Source organism: Halichoerus grypus, chromosome 10, assembly GCF_964656455.1.
Source record: "Halichoerus grypus chromosome 10, mHalGry1.hap1.1, whole genome shotgun sequence".
Taxonomy (NCBI): domain Eukaryota; kingdom Metazoa; phylum Chordata; class Mammalia; order Carnivora; family Phocidae; genus Halichoerus; species Halichoerus grypus.
In genome coordinates, this window is record NC_135721.1 from 100,327,217 (window position 1) to 100,345,630 (window position 18,414).

At 36.4% G+C, this 18,414-nt stretch overlaps 1 protein-coding gene across 15 annotated transcripts in view; it reads left to right on the forward strand.

Moving 5' to 3' along the window:
* The window catches only part of SEL1L2 (SEL1L2 adaptor subunit of SYVN1 ubiquitin ligase), a 135,728-nt gene that overhangs the window by 51,365 nt on the left and 65,949 nt on the right, over positions 1-18,414 (forward strand). For 6 of the 15 annotated variants that reach the window (XM_036065778.2, XM_078056909.1, XM_078056915.1 and 3 more), the window contains one exon: positions 2,466-2,634. The exons of the other annotated variants lie outside the window; for them this stretch is intronic. The gene's annotated coding sequence lies outside the window, so the exon portion shown is untranslated. The remainder of the gene's footprint in view (positions 1-2,465; positions 2,635-18,414) is intronic. 15 annotated transcript variants of the gene reach the window in all.

Consider the following 18,414-nt stretch of genomic DNA (forward strand, 5'->3'; position numbering starts at 1 on the left):
GACCAACTTTTATCAATTCCCTCTCTACTCTTAAAAACAAAAACAAAACAAAACAAAAACCCTGCTTTTATCAGTTGATTAGTTGATTATTATCTTCCCCACCAGAACATCAGCTTTTTGAGTGCAGAGAATTTTTTTTTGTTTATGGCTGTCTCCCCAGTTCTTAGAACAGCAGGGTTTTGTTTTGTTTTGTTCTGTTGCATTAGGTTTCCATTCTCCCCGTGCATTTGGGTGAGGCCATGTGACAGTTTCAGACAATGGAAAATGTATGCCACCCTGTGCCACTTCCAGGTCTGGCTTATTAAAAGAAAAAGAAGCAAACCAAATGAAACAAAACAAAACCCCATTCTGCACATGATCTTCTATGCTCTTTCCCTTTCTGTCTGCTAGATGCAAATGCTCAGGGATACCTTGGAATCCACATGCTGAAGCTTGGCATAGCGTCTGCCTGCTGAGTCTCTGAATGACAGCACAGAGCAGAGCTGCCACTGACTTGAACACCCACCTGTTGATTTTGAGCCATTTTACACGGGGTCTGTCTGTTAACATGCAATATTGGTCATGTTCTTACACTTTAAAAAAAATTCATTGCTTGTGTGAAGTTCAAATTTAACTGGGCATTTTGTATTTTTAATTGCTTAATCTGGCCACACTTCAATAAGAAGAATCACATTTAAAGTCCTTACATATCCACACAGAAACTTGTACATGAATGTTTATAGCAGCCATTATTCATAATAGCCAAAAGTTGGAAACAGCTCCAATGTCCATCAGCAGACAAATGTATGAACAAAATGTAGTATATCCATGTAAGGAATATTATTTGGCCATACTACAACATGGATCAACCTGGAATATGTTATGCTAAGTGAAAGAAGTCAGTCACAAAAACCCATATACTATACCATATACTATATGATTTCATTCATGTGAAAATCCAGAAGAGGGGAATCCATTGAGACAAAGCATAGATTAGTGGTTGTTGAGGCTGGGGTAGGGGGAATGGGAGAATAGGGAGGCTAATAACTAAAGGACTCATGGTTTCTTCTCGAGGTGATAAAAATGTTCTAAAATTGACTGGAGCTAGTCACACACTTCTGTGAATAGTCTAAAAACCATTGAGCTGTACACTTTAAATGTACAATTATACATGTATAATTATAGTATGTGAATTATATCTCAATAAAGCGGGTTTAGTGTTTGTTTGTTTTTTAAAGATTTTATTTATTTATTTGACAGAGACACAGCAAGAGAGGGAACACAAGCAGGGGGAGTGGGAGAGGGAGAAGCAGGCTCCCCACTGAGCAGGGAGCCCCACGCGGGGCTCGATCCTAGGACCCCGGGATCATGACCTGAGCCAAAGGCACACGCCTAACGACTGAGCCACCCAGGCGCCCCCGTTTTTTTTTTTTAAGTCCTTACGTGACTTCATGTCCCTGCATGCTCTAACCTCTGGACCACTGTTCTGATGCCTTTGCTACTACCGAGGAAAGCATTTTAAGCATTCCAGAAAGTGCTCTTGAAAAGAGGGAGTTTAAATTGTGATACTGTATAAAAAAGCAAACAAATTAAAACCTTTACTCTTCTTGGAAGTAGTGGTTGACAAATAAAGGAATTTTTTCAGTCTCTAAATATAATTTTCCCTGAAAAAGTATATATGTAAATCATGAATATGTATCTCCATAAAGCTTTTCAATTTTCTCTCTTAAAATCTTCATTATTTTCTACTACTCAAAAACAATCCTTCCAAATCCCTTTCCTTAGTTAAAATAGATTAATTACATAACTTCTAGAAAGTACTTTGGGAAACATTTTTTTACATTTTTCTCCATACAGTCACAACATTTTCTATACTATCCATCCATTATAAATTTGTAATGTGTAAGGAATACCAACATCTTCCTTTTTTTTTTTTTTTTAGCTCACACAATTGGTATTACCATGACAACTTACCAGTAGAAGGGTAAAATTGGTTAAATTCTCCTACTATTTTATTTTATTTATAGCATTTAGTTTTTAATGTGTGGCTCTGCAGTTCAGATGAAAATGCAATAGGTTTAAAAGGTTTTTATCATAAAATATATGAATTCTTAAAGTGAAGTAAGTCATCTATCATTTGGATTTGAAAAAAGCAGCAATTAGAGTGATTGCATTAAATAGTATTTTTAACATGAACAGATAAAATTTTCATGTTCTTGTTTCATTTTGAAAAGTTACCCATGAGGGGCGCCTGGGTGGCTCAGTCGTTAAGCGTCTGCCTTCGGTTCAGGTCATGGTCCTAGGGTCCTGGGATCCCCTGCTCCACGGGAACCCTGCCTCTCCCTCTCCCACTCCCCCTGCTTGTGTTCCCTCTCTTGCTGTCTCTCTCTCTGTCAAATAAATAAATAAAATCTTTAAAAAAAAAGAGAGAGAAAGAAAATAAAAGTTACCCATGAAAAAATGAGCAAAAATCTTTTTCTTTGTAGGTATCAGTGAATGAACTCAAACAATTTTTATCACACATATTGGAACGAAGAAAACTGATTAAAGTGATCTATCAAAGAGAAAATGCCTTAGGAAAAAAGAAGATTCAACGTAAATTAAGAATAAAAGGAATTCAAAATAAAGATCTCTCGAAAAGAAATAAAAATCATTGTAAGTAGGGGCACCTGGGTGGCTCAGTCGGTTAAGTGTCCGACTCTTGGTTTCAGCTCAGATCATGATCTTGGGGTCCTGGGATCAAGCCCCAGGTCAGGCTCAACACGGAGTCTACTTGAGACTTCTCTGCCCCTCTCTCCACACTCTCTTTCCCTCTCTCTCTCAAATAAATAAATAAGTAAATCTCTAAAAAATCATTGTAAGTAGAATTCCCTCTACCATGTAAATTAAAAATGACTTCATGTAATCTAAAATAAAATTTTAGAGCTACTTTCTGAGAAGTCTTAGAATATAGTCATAAATATTCATACACACAAAAGCTTTAAATTTTTCAGCTTCTTTTAGATTCAGAATTTGTTCTGATGATAATAAGCAAGGTTGATAATTAGGACTCCTGGATAAAAAAAAAATCTCCAAAATATGTGGATAAAACATTTATCAGTTATTCTGCTAATAGGAACACTCAGACTTTAAACAAAACCAAAATTAATATAGTGTCCTTTTTTTTTTTCTAGTCTAGCAATCTAAATCTCTTCCTAGTAAAGACATAACCAGTTAGTTGATAGATTTCTCTGGATGCAAGAAGGGTCTAGAAAATATAAACAATGTTTCCATAGCTACTATGTACAGGAGTTAACTGGCCCTCAGTTATAAAATTTAGGAATCATTTCTAGCATTTAAGTCTGTTTCATGAAAGCTTTCTCTTTTATAACAGGTATGTATGAATTGCTATTTTATTAACATCTTATTTAAAAGAGGGAAACTTCTTTGACAGAGAAAAATTAAGGATATCAGTTTTTAATGGCATTATAAAAATATGTACATATCTTAAATTTATTTTAAATCTAAATCATATACATTGAAACATTCATTTGACCATTTTTTGACATAGAAATATGACTTGCCTTTTATTTAGCTTTGGTCTACTGATTGGCATTTGTAGTATAAACCACACTCAAATGCATCATCCATGATCTCCCATCTCAAGTTTTTAATGAAACAAGGAACTAAAGACACTTATGGAACAATCTGTGAGCAGAATCCTTCCAGATATTTGCAGACTTTTTCCTCAGTCATTTATAGATGCTTCACCTACAATTAAAGTGGATAATTTTTAATGGCTCTCCTTTATCAAGTTTTCTCACTGTTTTTCAATAACATTATATAGAAACACATTTTCTTTTTGCACTTATATGTAATCAGTTTACATGGTGGGTTTTTTGTTTTTGTTTTTTTTTTTTGGTCTATTATTCTTGTCTTTATTTTTTTAATTTTTTTAAATTTTATTTTATTATGTTATGTTAGTCACCATTTATTACATCATTAGTTTTTGATGTAGTGATCCATGATTCATTGCTTGTATATAACACCCAGCACTGTGAATTGTGCAAGACTGATGAATTACATGTTTTTTAGTTAAATTCCATAGTTATAAACAGTAAAACTGGCACAGATAGGTTTGGGAACAAACACTCCTGATCTTTGGTAAGCATGCAAGGTGGGGGAACAGAAATGTACGCATTTACTAAAGAGAATGCCACAATTTGCAAGCATTCGGTGTGCTGTGGACATCAGTAAGTAAGTTGGATAGAAGAAATGAAAAGTATTGATTAATTTGGCAAGTAAGGTAGGTAGAGATTGTTGAAGGAGCTTCTGCTGTCTAAAAGAGTAAATAAATGAATCACTATATTGTACACCTGAAACTAATATAAAACTGTATGTTAATTATACCAGAATTTAAAAAATAAGATAAAAAATAAAAGGGAAAGTAGTGCCACCCTTCAAAAAAAAGTACTTATATGGAAGTGGTTATATTACACCTAAGAATAGTAAATAACAAGCTATCTCTAATTAAGCATTTTCCATATTGTTTTAAGTGTTTTACCCAATTTTAAGATAGGTTATATTATCTCTACTCGATAAGATGTGAAACCTGCAGCACAGAGCAATAATTTGCTTAGCATCGCAGAAATTATTTAGTAGGAAAACTAGAATTTGAACTCAGATGGTCTGGTGCCAAAGTCCTCTAGCTTTTAGCCATTATGCCATATGCCTCTTACAAAAGTAAGCTAACAATATCGAGAAATTTTAATCTCATGCTTCTCAATATGGCTTTGAGCAAATATGGAACTATATGATAAAGATGATGCAATTTCCTGAGCACCAAATTTACTTGAAGGTTTAAAAGGGAAGTAAATAATAGCAAATAGTTGAAAACATCTTTATTTTAGAACTAACAGCTATAATGTATGCAACAGATTTCAAAATTCATATTTTGATATCATACCTAAGACTTCAAAGACATGCCTTCCTGTTTTCCAGACCTCTAGAGAATGTACATGCATTCATCACAGGCTATCTAAATGTCCCAAGGACATTTAAGAAGCCCTGTCTTATAACAATCATAATATCCATTTCTGAAGATTTACATAAATCAGAAAATGTTTCTTTCTGACAGAAGTACATCTAGAAAGGTGATCATGGCTAATAAGGGCAACAGATAGAAATTGAGAACTAAGGGATTCCAGAGGAGAGAGAGGTTAGTTTTGGAGCTGGAAGGACTCATTGATTCTAGTTGATAATTTTTTTATGAGAGTCTTGCTTTGATAAAGATTTTAATTTTTCTAATCTTAATATCTTAAGAGTATTTTCCTCCACATTTACTCCAAAAGACTGCTTCACTGCTCAGTTGAAGAGTTCTGGATATGACATAAAAATGTTGATATGTGTATTAACTTGAAGTATCAGGTAGAGTTCTGACAGGAAGCAAATGGCACATTTAAATTGAGTCATTTGAGACAAGTTTAATAAAGGGTCTATTTCTAAAAGTGTAGACAGGATGTAAGGAAACTGCAAAGTAATCTCCAGGCTAGTAACACCGATGGCGCTAGCACCCCTGGGCCTGAAGGGTCACAGGCAGTAGTGGCTACTAGAACACTGAGAAAGAAACCAAGAGGTATGTTGGAGAGAGCTCTCTAATAGAACTATGACCTCAGGACAAGGGATAAAGCCAGCCTGCAGCAAACCAGATTGGGAAGCCAGGGAATAAATATCCCTGCCTCACTCTCTTCCCTTCATACTTCCTGCTGGTGCCTTTCAACCTAATCAGAAGCTGGAGGGGAAGGGAGCCCACTGATGCAGTCCATATGGGTTAGTGTCCCAGGGCATAGAGCAGGATGGAGTGGATCTAGAAAGACGAATAAGTAGACATGCAACACACCGAGTTTTCTAGACAAGGGAAATTAGCATGAACTACAAGTATGAGGACTTTTAGCAGCATACAATAGAAGCATAGGTATTAAAAGTAAAATTACAGAATCTTATAATTAATTGGGGAAATTTGGAGGTTATCTAGTCTAATATCTTTCATCAGATATTTATGGCAGCTCCTAGGTAGATGTCTGTGACTAAGCTCACAATACCATAAAACACAACTTATGACATTATTTAATACATTTATTTCTTATAGAGTTACTAACATTAAACCAGAACCACTTCCTAACAGTGATCTTAGGTGTTAGTCTGTATTAAATTATGGCAGTGGGAGCTGGACAGAACAACCCCTCTATGGACTCCTCCACTGGAGTTGTTGCCCTCCCTCCCCAAATAGTGAAGCTTGTGCATATTGTTTCTAAGATCCTGTTTGTTGTTTGGGGCACCCACTCACAGTGATGATTCTTAACAAGCTTAGAGCAAATTGAAATCTTTTTCTCACCTAAAAGTACTAAGCCAGTGTATCAGTCAGGGTCCAACTAAAAAAAAAGAACCAGTAGGAGATATATATTAAAGAATTTATTACAAGGAATTGGCTGATTTGATTGTGGGAGCTGGCTAGGCAAGTCCGAATCCATAAGGGAGTTTGTCAAGAAGAGCAGGCTGGAACTCTCTGGAAGGAGCTGAATTTTTTCTTCTTCAGGGAAACCCCAGTACCATTCTTAAAACCTTTTAACTGATTAAATCAGGCAAACCCAGCTTATCTCCTTTACTTAAAGTCACCTGCTTGTGGGTATTAATCACATCCACAAGATACTCTCACAGCAACAACTAGATTAGTGTTCGATGTAATAACAGGAGCGTAGCCTAGCCAAGTAGACAGATAAAATTGACCATCATAGCCAAATATCTCCTAATCTGTATGTTTTCATCTAAATTTTTGAATCTAGGTATAAGATTTTACACTGATGTCTATTAAATTTCATTGTGTTCACTTTGGACTATTCCAACCTATCGATTACATCAATTAATTCATCAGTTATCCTCTCCTAGTTTTCTGTCACTCAAAATTTTGATATGCCTTCCAATCTTTTACTCAAGTTTTTCTTAGAGGAGTTAGCAAGATAGGGCCAAGTTTAGAGCTTAGAGCCCACAATAATCTACCATAAATCTCTAGAATTATATATACCCACTGATCAACCAGGTAAAAATCTACATATGATGAGGTTGAGAAAATAAAACCTTATTTACCAGAATGCCTTGTACAGTATGCACTGCCCTTGTTATGGAGATGCCTTAATAAGTATTTGTGGATAGAAGGTAGGCAAACATCCCTTCCTGATCCCCCACCTCCAGCTCCTCACAGAGACCTGGTGTCAGCTGATTCCAAGTATTCATATATGGAAAGAAATTGCACTGCAGATCCAGGGAGAAGAATTTTGTTATTTTTGCAAGAGTGAAAAGAAAAGAGAATGGGAGAACAAATATGGAGAGAGCAGACATAAGGAGCCAGAAAGATGGTTATTGATTGTGCTAACAAGAAACCAGTAAAACTCCAAAGTTGGGAACCCAATTGATATTTTAAAATCAGTCATGCCTAAGATGACCATTAAAGTTGTTTTTGTTCTTGGTATTAATCATCTTTGCAATCTGCTCTATGAAATTGTTGGTAAAAATCTATATTCCTAATTAATGCTTTTCAAGAGTGAAGATTCTTTTGGGACAACTTGAAGAGCTGCTGGTTTCACTGTGGGTCCATGTGAGACAGTCCAGGAACAGTACCTCTGGAATCAGGAGTTAAGAAATTATAGAGAATGCCATGGAGAAGTAACCTGCTCTAGAGGGAGGGTTTGAACTTTAGAAGCTATGGAATGAACACATGGTTATCAAGCTGGGTAAAAACCTTGTTCAACTCTACTCTCATTCCGTTCCTGTTTCAGCATTTTGCACACAGGATATCATAAAAGATGGAGTATAGGTGTTTTATGAAAGTGCTGTTCCCCAGACTTACTAGTCCTCCAGATAAGAGAAATGGGATTTAACCTCACATTCTCAAAAACCTTTCCTAATTCTTAGTGACCATGTCTCCTTAACTCAAGGCTCACAAACCATGTATAATAATCTATTAGAGAAATCAAAGGGATTAACATCAAACTGTTTCTAGAATATTAATGTATTTTTCCACATCTTGAAAACAGAGGAACTGTTTACCCAGTTTCAGTCCTCTACCACTTGGCGACCTACCTAGAATTTGTCAAATAATAACCAATAGCATTTGTACTCCCATTACTTCAAGGCAAGATCTGTGCCTGGCATTTTATCTGTCACATACTTAATATGAATCAATATTTGCTGAATTAAATTGAGTTGAATTCCTTTTATGTAGAGCTAGGATGTAGTCAGGTCTTCTGACTCCAATTTCAGCATTCTCTACAATATACTACACTAGAGGTGCTACGGAAAAATAAGAGAGCCTTACATTTTTAGAGTATATTTGAATATTGTTTTACAGTTGAACACAATGCTTTCATATCCATTCCAGTTTTTTTTTTTAATGGCATGTTCATTTTCCCTCAGGGTATCTTATCACTATAACTTCAACAAGTAATTCTTTCTGAGTCAGAATTTAGTCTCATAAATTGTTAGCAAGACAAATCAATAATTAATCATGCACTGGGAACAATGGAGCATATTCCTGCTGGCAACTGGAACACTACCTTCTATGTCCTTCCTGACAGGTCCTTACTGGCATTTGGGGGGGGAATTAATTATCATTAATTTTGGTGATCAGATCAGATCACTAGATCACTACCATGTTCTTGGTTGGAGAAGGTTGTCTTGGAATCTTGCTTTAAGCTAGTCTTGCCATTCTTTTTTATCACTTCTAGGGTCTTTGACCAGCTAGGCTAAGTTTATCATATGTATTCCACTTTATTAACTTTTGGAATATATGTGGAGGACACTGTGAAGTGCCATTCATATCCCCTCCCCCCCTTCAATGAGATACTTGTCCAATTACTGGAAGTGTAGTTCACAGATAGACTTCAGCAGTGAAGACACTGTCTCAGGAGCAAAGAGAGCCACATAGCCCAAAGTTACGCCTCCTCCCTGGGGCAGCCAACTTCCAGTGACTAATCAATTCAGGAACATGAAGTCCTGACCATCTCAGGCTAACTTGGGATGCATTAGAAGAGACACTTTAGCTCCAGAGCACCCAGTGGGGTCAAGGCATCACAACTTCTCCCTCTGCCCAATCCAACTTTTTCCCCAGTGTACTTCCCAGGGGCACTTCTTAATAAACATTCTGAACTCTTAGAGTCTGCTTATCAGGGAACCCCAACTGCATACCATTTAATACCTTTCCTATTACTGACATTTTTTCTTTAAATCAATAAAAGTTTTTTGCAAATGAGTTTGATTTTAAAAGAAAATTACTAAAGATCTCCCATTCTAGCAAAATGGTGGACTAATCCAATATGAAAATCCTGCTGCTACAAATACCTAAAAATAATGCCTAAAATATGCCAAGCCCTCTCTCTCTCTTTCTCTCTCTCTCTCTCTAATGCAGAGCTGGGTTCACAGGAAACTGAAATCCCCAGGTGCTAGAAATGATGAAAAATAAGGATGTGAGTTGATGTTTTGGCAAACTGTGATCAGAGCTGGTAAAGCATGAGGCTCGGATTTTAAATCCCAGGCTGGGAAAATCAAAAAGACATTAGGATTTTTGACAAAGCAGTTGGGATGAAGAGCTATGAATAAAACTGAGAGTTTTACAGAATTGTACATGCAGTGAAAAGGAGACTGGGGAAAAACATAAACCATCTACCATTTTATGCAAATATCAAGGAAACTCTTCCTCTATTTAGTCTTTTCACAGGGAAAAACATCTCCCTGGGAAACCCTACATCACAGCCCTGTACCTTATACAGATTTGAATTTAAATTTATGCTACCTGATTACCTGATTTTTTTTTTTTTGTAAATACGTTCATGTTAACATATAAAAATTTCCTTCCAAAGTAAGGTAAGTCTGGAAAATGACAGAAGCAACACAAAACCACTTTAGAAAAACATTCCCACAATTCCTACATAAAAAGACTTGTTGGGGGTGAACTTATAAGAAAATTTTATAAAATGCACCAAGTTAAAAAGAAAAATCTACTCAGAAAAAAAAAAATCTACCCAGTGAGAGTCAGTTTGCATATACCTGCACCCATATACACACATGTGCATAACATAAGGCATAGCACCCCCAAGTTTGATACAGTAGAACAACAATGTAAAAAAAATTATGGAATAAATATATTTTTAAATGGTTAAGAAACTATAAGAAAAAAGAGAAGGCATCATGAAAAAGGAATAGGCTTCTGTGCAAAAGAATCAAATAGAACTAAGAAAAATGAAAAGAATGTTCATTTAAATTAAGTGAGCTTAAATTAATGACTTAAATAGAAGATTAGACACTGTGGAAGGAAAGATTAATGAACTAGAGAAAGATCAGAAAATACTGCCCTGAATGCAGCCCAGAAAGAAAATATGAGTTTAAGGACAGAAACTCTTAGATTAAAATAAAAATGTCATAAATATATGCTGTTTGCAAGAGGTATACTTAAAACATGAAAGTTAGTGAATGGAAATTACATCATAGGCAATACTAAAAAGAAATCTGATATTAATTTCAGACAATATATAGACTTCAAGGTAAAGGCACAGATAGGGAGAAAGCTTCATCATATAGTGTTCAAAGGAATAATTCACCAGAATGATACGATGTCTCTATGTTGAAAAATTCAGGAAAATCTATTAAACCATGAGAATTAATAGAGTTTGGCAAAGTTGCTGAATTTAAAAATTAATATATAAAAATCAATAGCCTTTCTGTATATGATACCAAAAAACAACTGAAAATGAAATTACTAAAATATTATTTAAAATAGCAATAAACATTAAAAGATACCTAAGAATAAATCTAATAAAAGATCTATAAGATGTTTAAGAAGAGGAAAAGCATAAAACTTTATTAAATAATATAAAAAACACCTGTATAACTAAAGAGTTATTGTGTTTATGAATGGGAAGACTCAAAATTCTAAGATATCACTTCTTGCCAAATTAGTTAAAAATTTCCCAAAGGGATTTTCATAAACATTGACAAACTAATTTTAAAAGTATATATGAAAAAAAAAAAAAAAAGTATATATGAAAACAAGTCTAAAGATAGCCAAGATACTTCTGACTTAGAATGAGAAGTGGAACTTGCCCCACTAGATTCTTACTATAAAAATGGTATTTGTATAAACAATATGATATTGACATATGGATTAAAAAAAGACAAGAGTCTAGAATCAGTCCCATATATACAGGGGAATTTGGTATATGACAGGGGTGGCATTACAAATCAACTGGGAAAGAACAAACAGATTGTATGCAGGCAACTGATTCTCATTTGGAAGAAGATTAAGATCAGATCCCATTCTCAGCTCATGCACAAAACTAACTTCTGGGTGGATAAAAGATCTAAATGTGAACATCAAGACTTTAATAATTTTAGAAAAAAATGTTATGATATTGGCATAAAAAAGAATTCTTAGAAAAGACAAAAGTAAAACCATGATGACAAAATTCATAAACTTTTCATAAATTCATAAAATTTTAATAGGTATTTTTAATTATAAAGTGAAAAAAAAAAAGCCCCACAGACTAAAAGAAGATATTGTAACAAATAGAGTCAACAAAGAATTAGTATTTGGTTGTATAGAGAACACCTACAAATCAACAGGAAAATCAAGTAGAAAACTGAACAAAGGATACAAATAGACAATTCTTAGCAGAGGAAAAAAACAAAGACCAATAAATATATTTAACTAGTAATTGCAGAAATGCAAGTTTGATAACAAAGATTTATCATTTCACAACAGATTGGCAAAACTTAAAGGTTAGATAACCCCATGAATGACCCAGAATTTAAGGAAATGAGAATCTTATACATTACTGTTGGGAGTATATGTTTGAGACAACTTCTTTGAAGAGAAATATAGGGGCGCCTGGGTGGCTCAGTCCTTAAGCATCTGCCTTTGACTCAGGTCATGATCCCAGAGTCCTGGGATGGAGGCCCTCATCAGGGTCCCTGCTCGGTGGGAAGCCTGCTTCTCCCTCTCCCACTCCCCCTGCTTGTGTTCCCTCTCTCACTATGTCTCTCTCTATCAAATAAATAAATAAAAATCTTTAAAAAAAAAAAAAAGAAATATACTGGGGCGCTTGGGTGGCTCAGTCATTAAGTGTCTGCCTTCGGCTCAGGTCATGATCCCAGGGTCCTGGGATGGAGCCCCGCATCGGGCTCCCTGCTCCGCGGAAAACCTGCTTCTCCCTCTCCCACTCCCCCTGCTTGTGTTCCCTCTCTCTCTCTCTCTCTGTCAAATAAATAAATAAAATCTTTAAAAATATATATATAGTAATATCTACTAAGATTTAAGATTTCGATATGCTACACTCAGCACATGTACTTTTAGAAATATATCCTACAGAAATTCTCACACATCTGTATTAGAAAATGTGTGCAGGGATTTTCATTGCAGAACTGGTTTTGGTAACACTGAAATGGAAAAGGCTAATATCTGTGGAATGAGTAGGATAAATAATGGATGAATGAATAGATAAACTGGTCTATAAATATATAAAATGATTGAATGAAGCCTACTTATATCCAGATATATCTCAAAAAGTGAAAAAGCAAGTTGCAAAAGAATATATAGTATGATGCTATTTATATAAAACATAGAAATAATATTGGATACATATATGTAGTAAAAGAGCTACGTAGCAATTTCAGGATAATAGATACCTCTGAAGAGGGAACAAGGGGAAAGGATGTTGGAAGGAGGCTTTGAGTGTGTCTGTACCATTCTGTTTCCTTAGAGAGATACCTAAAACAAACAAGGCAAAATGTTACCATCTGTTAAATCGTGTGAAGTAGGAGGGTTATGGTGAGGTGTGTTTTCTGGATTTCTTTATATGTTTGAAATATTTCATGGTTAATTTTTTAGAGAAAAAAATGAAAAGTAGTATCACTTGTGACAAGTAGAATCTATAGATGAATTATTAAGTATATTAACTGTCAAAATTTTAAAGTTTGTGTGTGACCACTTAAAATTATCTCATGTACTGTTTGGGAAACAGTAATGAAAGGTGATGAAAATTAGCAAGTGCAGCTAATTATCTACCCAGACTGCAGGCACCCTCATCCCCCAGAGGGTCTTGAATACAGCATGTCACCATCTTTTTCTTGTCCCTTTTGCTCCCACTCATTACTGAAGGACTTCCCATTATCCAAGGTCTCCCACAAGCACTGTCTTCTTAAGTAATCATGTCCAAACCAACTGGAGTGGGTATGATCAGGTGTGCATAATGATGCTCTGAATCATCAAGACCAGGTTAAATCATGCTCATTATCTTCTGTTGGGGAAGGTGGACGAATATATTGTATACTTTTCAGACAGATTTCCATCATAAAACAGTCAAAATAAAAAGGGGTATGACTCATCTAGTGGGAAAAAATGATTTATATGAAAGACATTTCTCAATAATGTCCGATAAAAGAAATGTAACTATAAACAACCCATTGTTTAAAATACTTAAATTACAATAAATTTATTTTTTAATGTATTTTGGACCTGTTTTTTTCAAATTTTTCAGTAATTGATAGTAACTTCGTGTTTCTCACATAATTCTGCATTTTGTGTAGCTCTGAGAAGCAGTGTGAGCAAGACTGCCTACATTTGAATCCTTGCCTACCAGGTACCAACTATATGACCTTGGGCAGGTTACTTAACCTCTTTGTGCTTATATCATTTCATCTGTAAAACAAGAATGATAATATCCCCTTGCTCTTACCATCAGTAAAAAAAAAAAAAAAAACTGCCCGGTGCCTTAGTGGTTTATACATGTTAGTTTTTATTTTAACACCATAATTATTGGTTTTGATGCTTCACTTGTTTTATAAACCATATTTCTTTCTGCTAAATTAAAAGTTTTAGGCAGTGAATTAGCCTTTGAAAGTCAGAATCCTTGTTATTTCAAGTTTTGCTTAGTAGATATTTGAGGAGATAATTTTTTTCTACTTATAACACAATTTGCCTACTATTTCCTAGCACTACCAATGGAGGTATTTATGTTTGACAACAATGATCTGGGGACACTGTGAATAAACTTGATTATTGTAAATCTCTATGCTCTTATCCAAGTGCATTTGAGTTGATCACATCTTTATCTGACTAAACTCTTTGCTGAGTCATTCTTTTTTAGATGGAATGTTATTTTTAGTAATGGATCATGATTCTCCCTCCTTATCTCTTATTGTATCTTCCTGGCACACAATAAGGGCAAATGTGAAGAGCTCTTCTGATGCATTATTCAGAAAATCAAATGCTGAAGTTGGTTTATATCAAATTCAATTGAAATTAAGTAAGAAAGATACAGTGTCTGTGTAGGCAAGATTTTCTGCAAGGGAAAGAACTTCCCATTTTTATCTCTTTCTATCATTTTAATGTTGAAAGCACCTGATTTTTAGTCAGACTAAAAGACATTCATCTCCTAGCTTAATTTTTAATTCCTTTAATTCTCAATGATCCTTTATGTCATTTTTGAGGTAACTATAATTTGAGATTCAAAATCATGAATCTATTGTTCTTTTTCCTTTTGTTATTTTAGATGATTTAAGTGGTATTTGTTTATGATTTGTGGTGAAACATAGAAGAGAGTGAGGAATGCAGGAAGGGCAAGGGAAGGAGTTGGGCAAAGATAGGGTCTCAGGAGAAGTTTAGGGCTTTAAGAGTGAATTGCGGGCACCTGGGTGGCTCAGTGGGTTAAGTGTCTGCCTTCGGCTCAGGTCATGATCTCAGGGTCCTGATATTGAGCCCCACATCGGGCTCCCTGTTCAGCAGGGAGTCTGCTTCTCCCTCTCCCTCTGCCCCTCTCCCCTGCTCCTGCTCTCTCTCGCTCATGCTCTCTCTCTCTCTGAAATAAATAAATAAAATATTTTTTAAAAAAGAGTGAATTGCACTAGAGGATTTCTCCCTTCCCATACGCAAGGGGTTAGGCTGTTACCCTCACATCAATCAGTTAATGGCTAGAGGCCACCAGTACCCTGCGGAGGCTAAATATCCATATGGAAGACTTTGTCTTAATTGCTAGACCTCCTCAATTCCAATAATCTTTGTGTCTATTTCTCATCAGTCATTTACCAGCCACATGCAGAGCTATTTCATCAATATAATTTCAAACTCAAAAATAATTGTCTGATCAAAGCCACCTTCCTGCCACTTCTCCTTCTCTGTCTCCTATCAAACTTGCCTTCACCTTCACAATGACCTCAATTCCCTTCCCCCACTCCCTTTTCACCCCTCTGTCCACTCCCCTCAGTATCACTTACTCACACAGCCAGCCTGGACCACATGGCCAAACATGACCCTCAAGCCCTCACTCTTTATTTAGGACACGCCAGCCCCTCTTATTGTTTCATACCCATGGTTCATTTGTGTAGACTGTTTCCTCCAAATGGAATGCCAGTTTCGTCTTCTTGGCCTGACAAACTCCTATCTACCTTTCAAGAACTCTCTAAAGTGTCCGTTCATCTGTGAAGATTTCTTTATTTCCCTTAGCGAGAGTAGGGTGCTTAAGTGGGCATTTGCTGTTTGGCGGCTTCCCATCATCCATTTTACTTTTCTCACCATCCCAATTTCCTTTTGAGGAATTAAGTGTTCCCCACTGAATACATTCTTATGGGAATGTAATGAGAAGCCTTGTCTTCCCTAATTAGACCCATCAGAATCATCATGGAGTCTGGAGCAAAGAGGGGAAGATCCTAAAAGGACTGGATTTCAATCCATCCCTGTAGCAGCATCTGTCTCTGCTTCCGGAGAGCTTTGATTCCTGTCCGACCCCATTGATTTTTTGAGCTTTCAACAGCCTCCCAGTTTCCAGAGAGCTTTGATTCCTGACCGACCCCATTGATTTTATGAGCTTTCAACAGCCTCCCAGTAAGTTCCTTTTGCTTAAGTCAATCAGATTACATTTCTATTGCTTAGAAGAAGACTCCTGTACTCCCACAGTGCCTTATTACAGAGTACCTACCACATGGCATTGTAATTTTTGGTAAACATGTCTGTCTCCACTGCCAGGCTGAGACAGCATCTCCATCATCTTTGGAAACACAACATCTAGCCTTGTGTCTAACACATGGTAAGTATTCAATTCACAGCAATTAAATGGACAAGCAAATGTATGAATGACAGAGAATAAGTTGTTTCCAGCTCTTTTCTTTTTCATTAATATCTGCAGCAAGCAAGTGGGCCCTTTTTGTTCCAAAGCTTTGCTTCTATTCATTATCAACAAGAGGATTCTTCATGAATTCCACAACAAGTGACAGGGATTAAGGAATAGACTTGATAGAGAAATTTATAGTAGGAGGGTCAGCAAGAGAAGGCACAGAATCCCAGTTCTCCCATCATCTCACAGAGAGGTGAGCTGGGTCCCGGGATTGCTGGACACACGGAAGGTCTACCTACTAAACTGCCTACCTAGAGTATAATCATGAGAAAGTGACCTTGTCAGAGGTGGGCTACTTGGGTACCCAGTTCCCTAGGAAAGTCAGATGTCCAGCACCTGGAGACATTGGGGGACCGTGAGAAATTATAGTCCTTCCTGTTTTGTTTTTTTTTAAGATTTTATTTATTTGACACATAGAGAAGAAGAGAGCAAGCACAAGCAGGGGGAGTGGCAGGCAGGGGAGAAGCAGGCTCCTTGCTAAGCAAGGAGCCCGATGTGGGGCTCGATCCCAGGATCTTGGGATTGTGACCTGAGCCGAAGGCAGCCGCTTAACCAACTGAGCCACCCAGGGGCTCCAGTCCTTCCTGTTTTTAAAAAGGTAGCCACTGATCTCATGGGAAGCTGAGTTGGGTGCATCCCTTCCTGCAGGGAGAAGGAGCAGCTTGTTTTCCATGAGATCCAGAGTTGCCATCTGTATTACTTTGCTAAGGATATTAAAATAAAATACCACAGGCAAGGTGGCTTAACCAGTAGAAATTTATTTTCTCACAGTTATGGAGGCTGGAGGTCCATGATCAAAGTGTCAGCAAATTTGGTTTCATTCTGAGGCTTCTGTCCTTGGCTTATGGATGGCCACCTTCTCAGTGTGTCCTTACATAGCCTTTTCTTAGTGCCTGCATGCCCCTGATGTCTCTCTGTCTTCTTATAAGGACACTAGTCATGTTGGATTAGGACCCCACCCTAATGGCCTCATTTTAACTTAATCACCTCTCTAAAGACCTTATCTCCAAATAAAGTTACATTCTGAGATACTGGGGGATAGGACTTCAGCATATGAATTTAGGGGGGGACACAATTCAGCCTGAAACAGCATCCAAGATAGTCATGAAATAATAATTAAGACTGCAGAAGTAATAACATGTCAAGAACTCTCTATAAATTATGTCTCTGACAAATACTGAAATACAAATTCATCTAGTTGAAGCACTTCCCATATCTGCTGCTGTATGAAATAGTGCTCTGGTGTACCTACTCTGCCCTCTTTTACTCCTGAGGCTCATCCCCACCACTTCTCAAGTCAGCTTTGAGCCCTTATCAGGACAGAACAAGAGGCATCCACTAGTTGGCTGTTCAGAGGATTCCAGATTCAGGAAGGTCCTTTACATCAGGCTCAGAATAGTCTCCTCAAGTCATTTCCTGACTGTGCTTTCCCCCAATTTGGAAATTGTTAAACGTAAAAAGGAAATTAAAGTGTTGTCAAGGTAACTTTATCTGATCATTGAGCCCTCTTATAGTAAAGAAAACTTGTATTTCAATACATTTGAGAAGCCAAAAAAAGAATTACCAATTACAAATAAAAGCCATGGGTAGAAATCTGTAGTGGCAAATCATTTCTCATATGTATATGCATGCACAGGTAACCTTTCAAAATGTATTCTTGCTCTTTGAAAGCATGGTAATAGGAGCAATTGCTATTCCAAACACAAATTAGTAGATTAATCCCATTATTTTTCCTCTTTAATCATGACTATAGATAGCATATAACTCAAAGCAGAAATTAGATGCTAAGTGTCTGGTGTTACTGAATTGATTGGATAACTTGAAGCATTCAAAATAATTGCAAATTAACTTTTAAGTTAAAAACATTTTTTTAATTTAAAAAAGAAATTGAACAACTCTGATGGTTTGTCAGGAAGAAGAAAAACAGGAACCACTTAAAGATTTTTGTGGTCTTGTTAATGAGGCATCAAATCTCAAAATGCCTCTTTTAAAATGGTTTCAGGCATGGCTCACCTAATCAGAGGTTTCACTGAGTGTCATAATGGACTTCAAGAGGCATTGTGCTGTGATGTGGAAGAGTATTGGGGTGGGGGCATGCACGTGCACCCTGGGGATAGAGTGGGGGCTGTAAAGCTGACTGTCCCTCCAAATAGCTTTCCACATCTGTAAACTGATGACAGTGGTTTGAAAATTGTAATGTGTTATATAAATGTTTGAGAAATATCATTATTGTAGCAGGTAA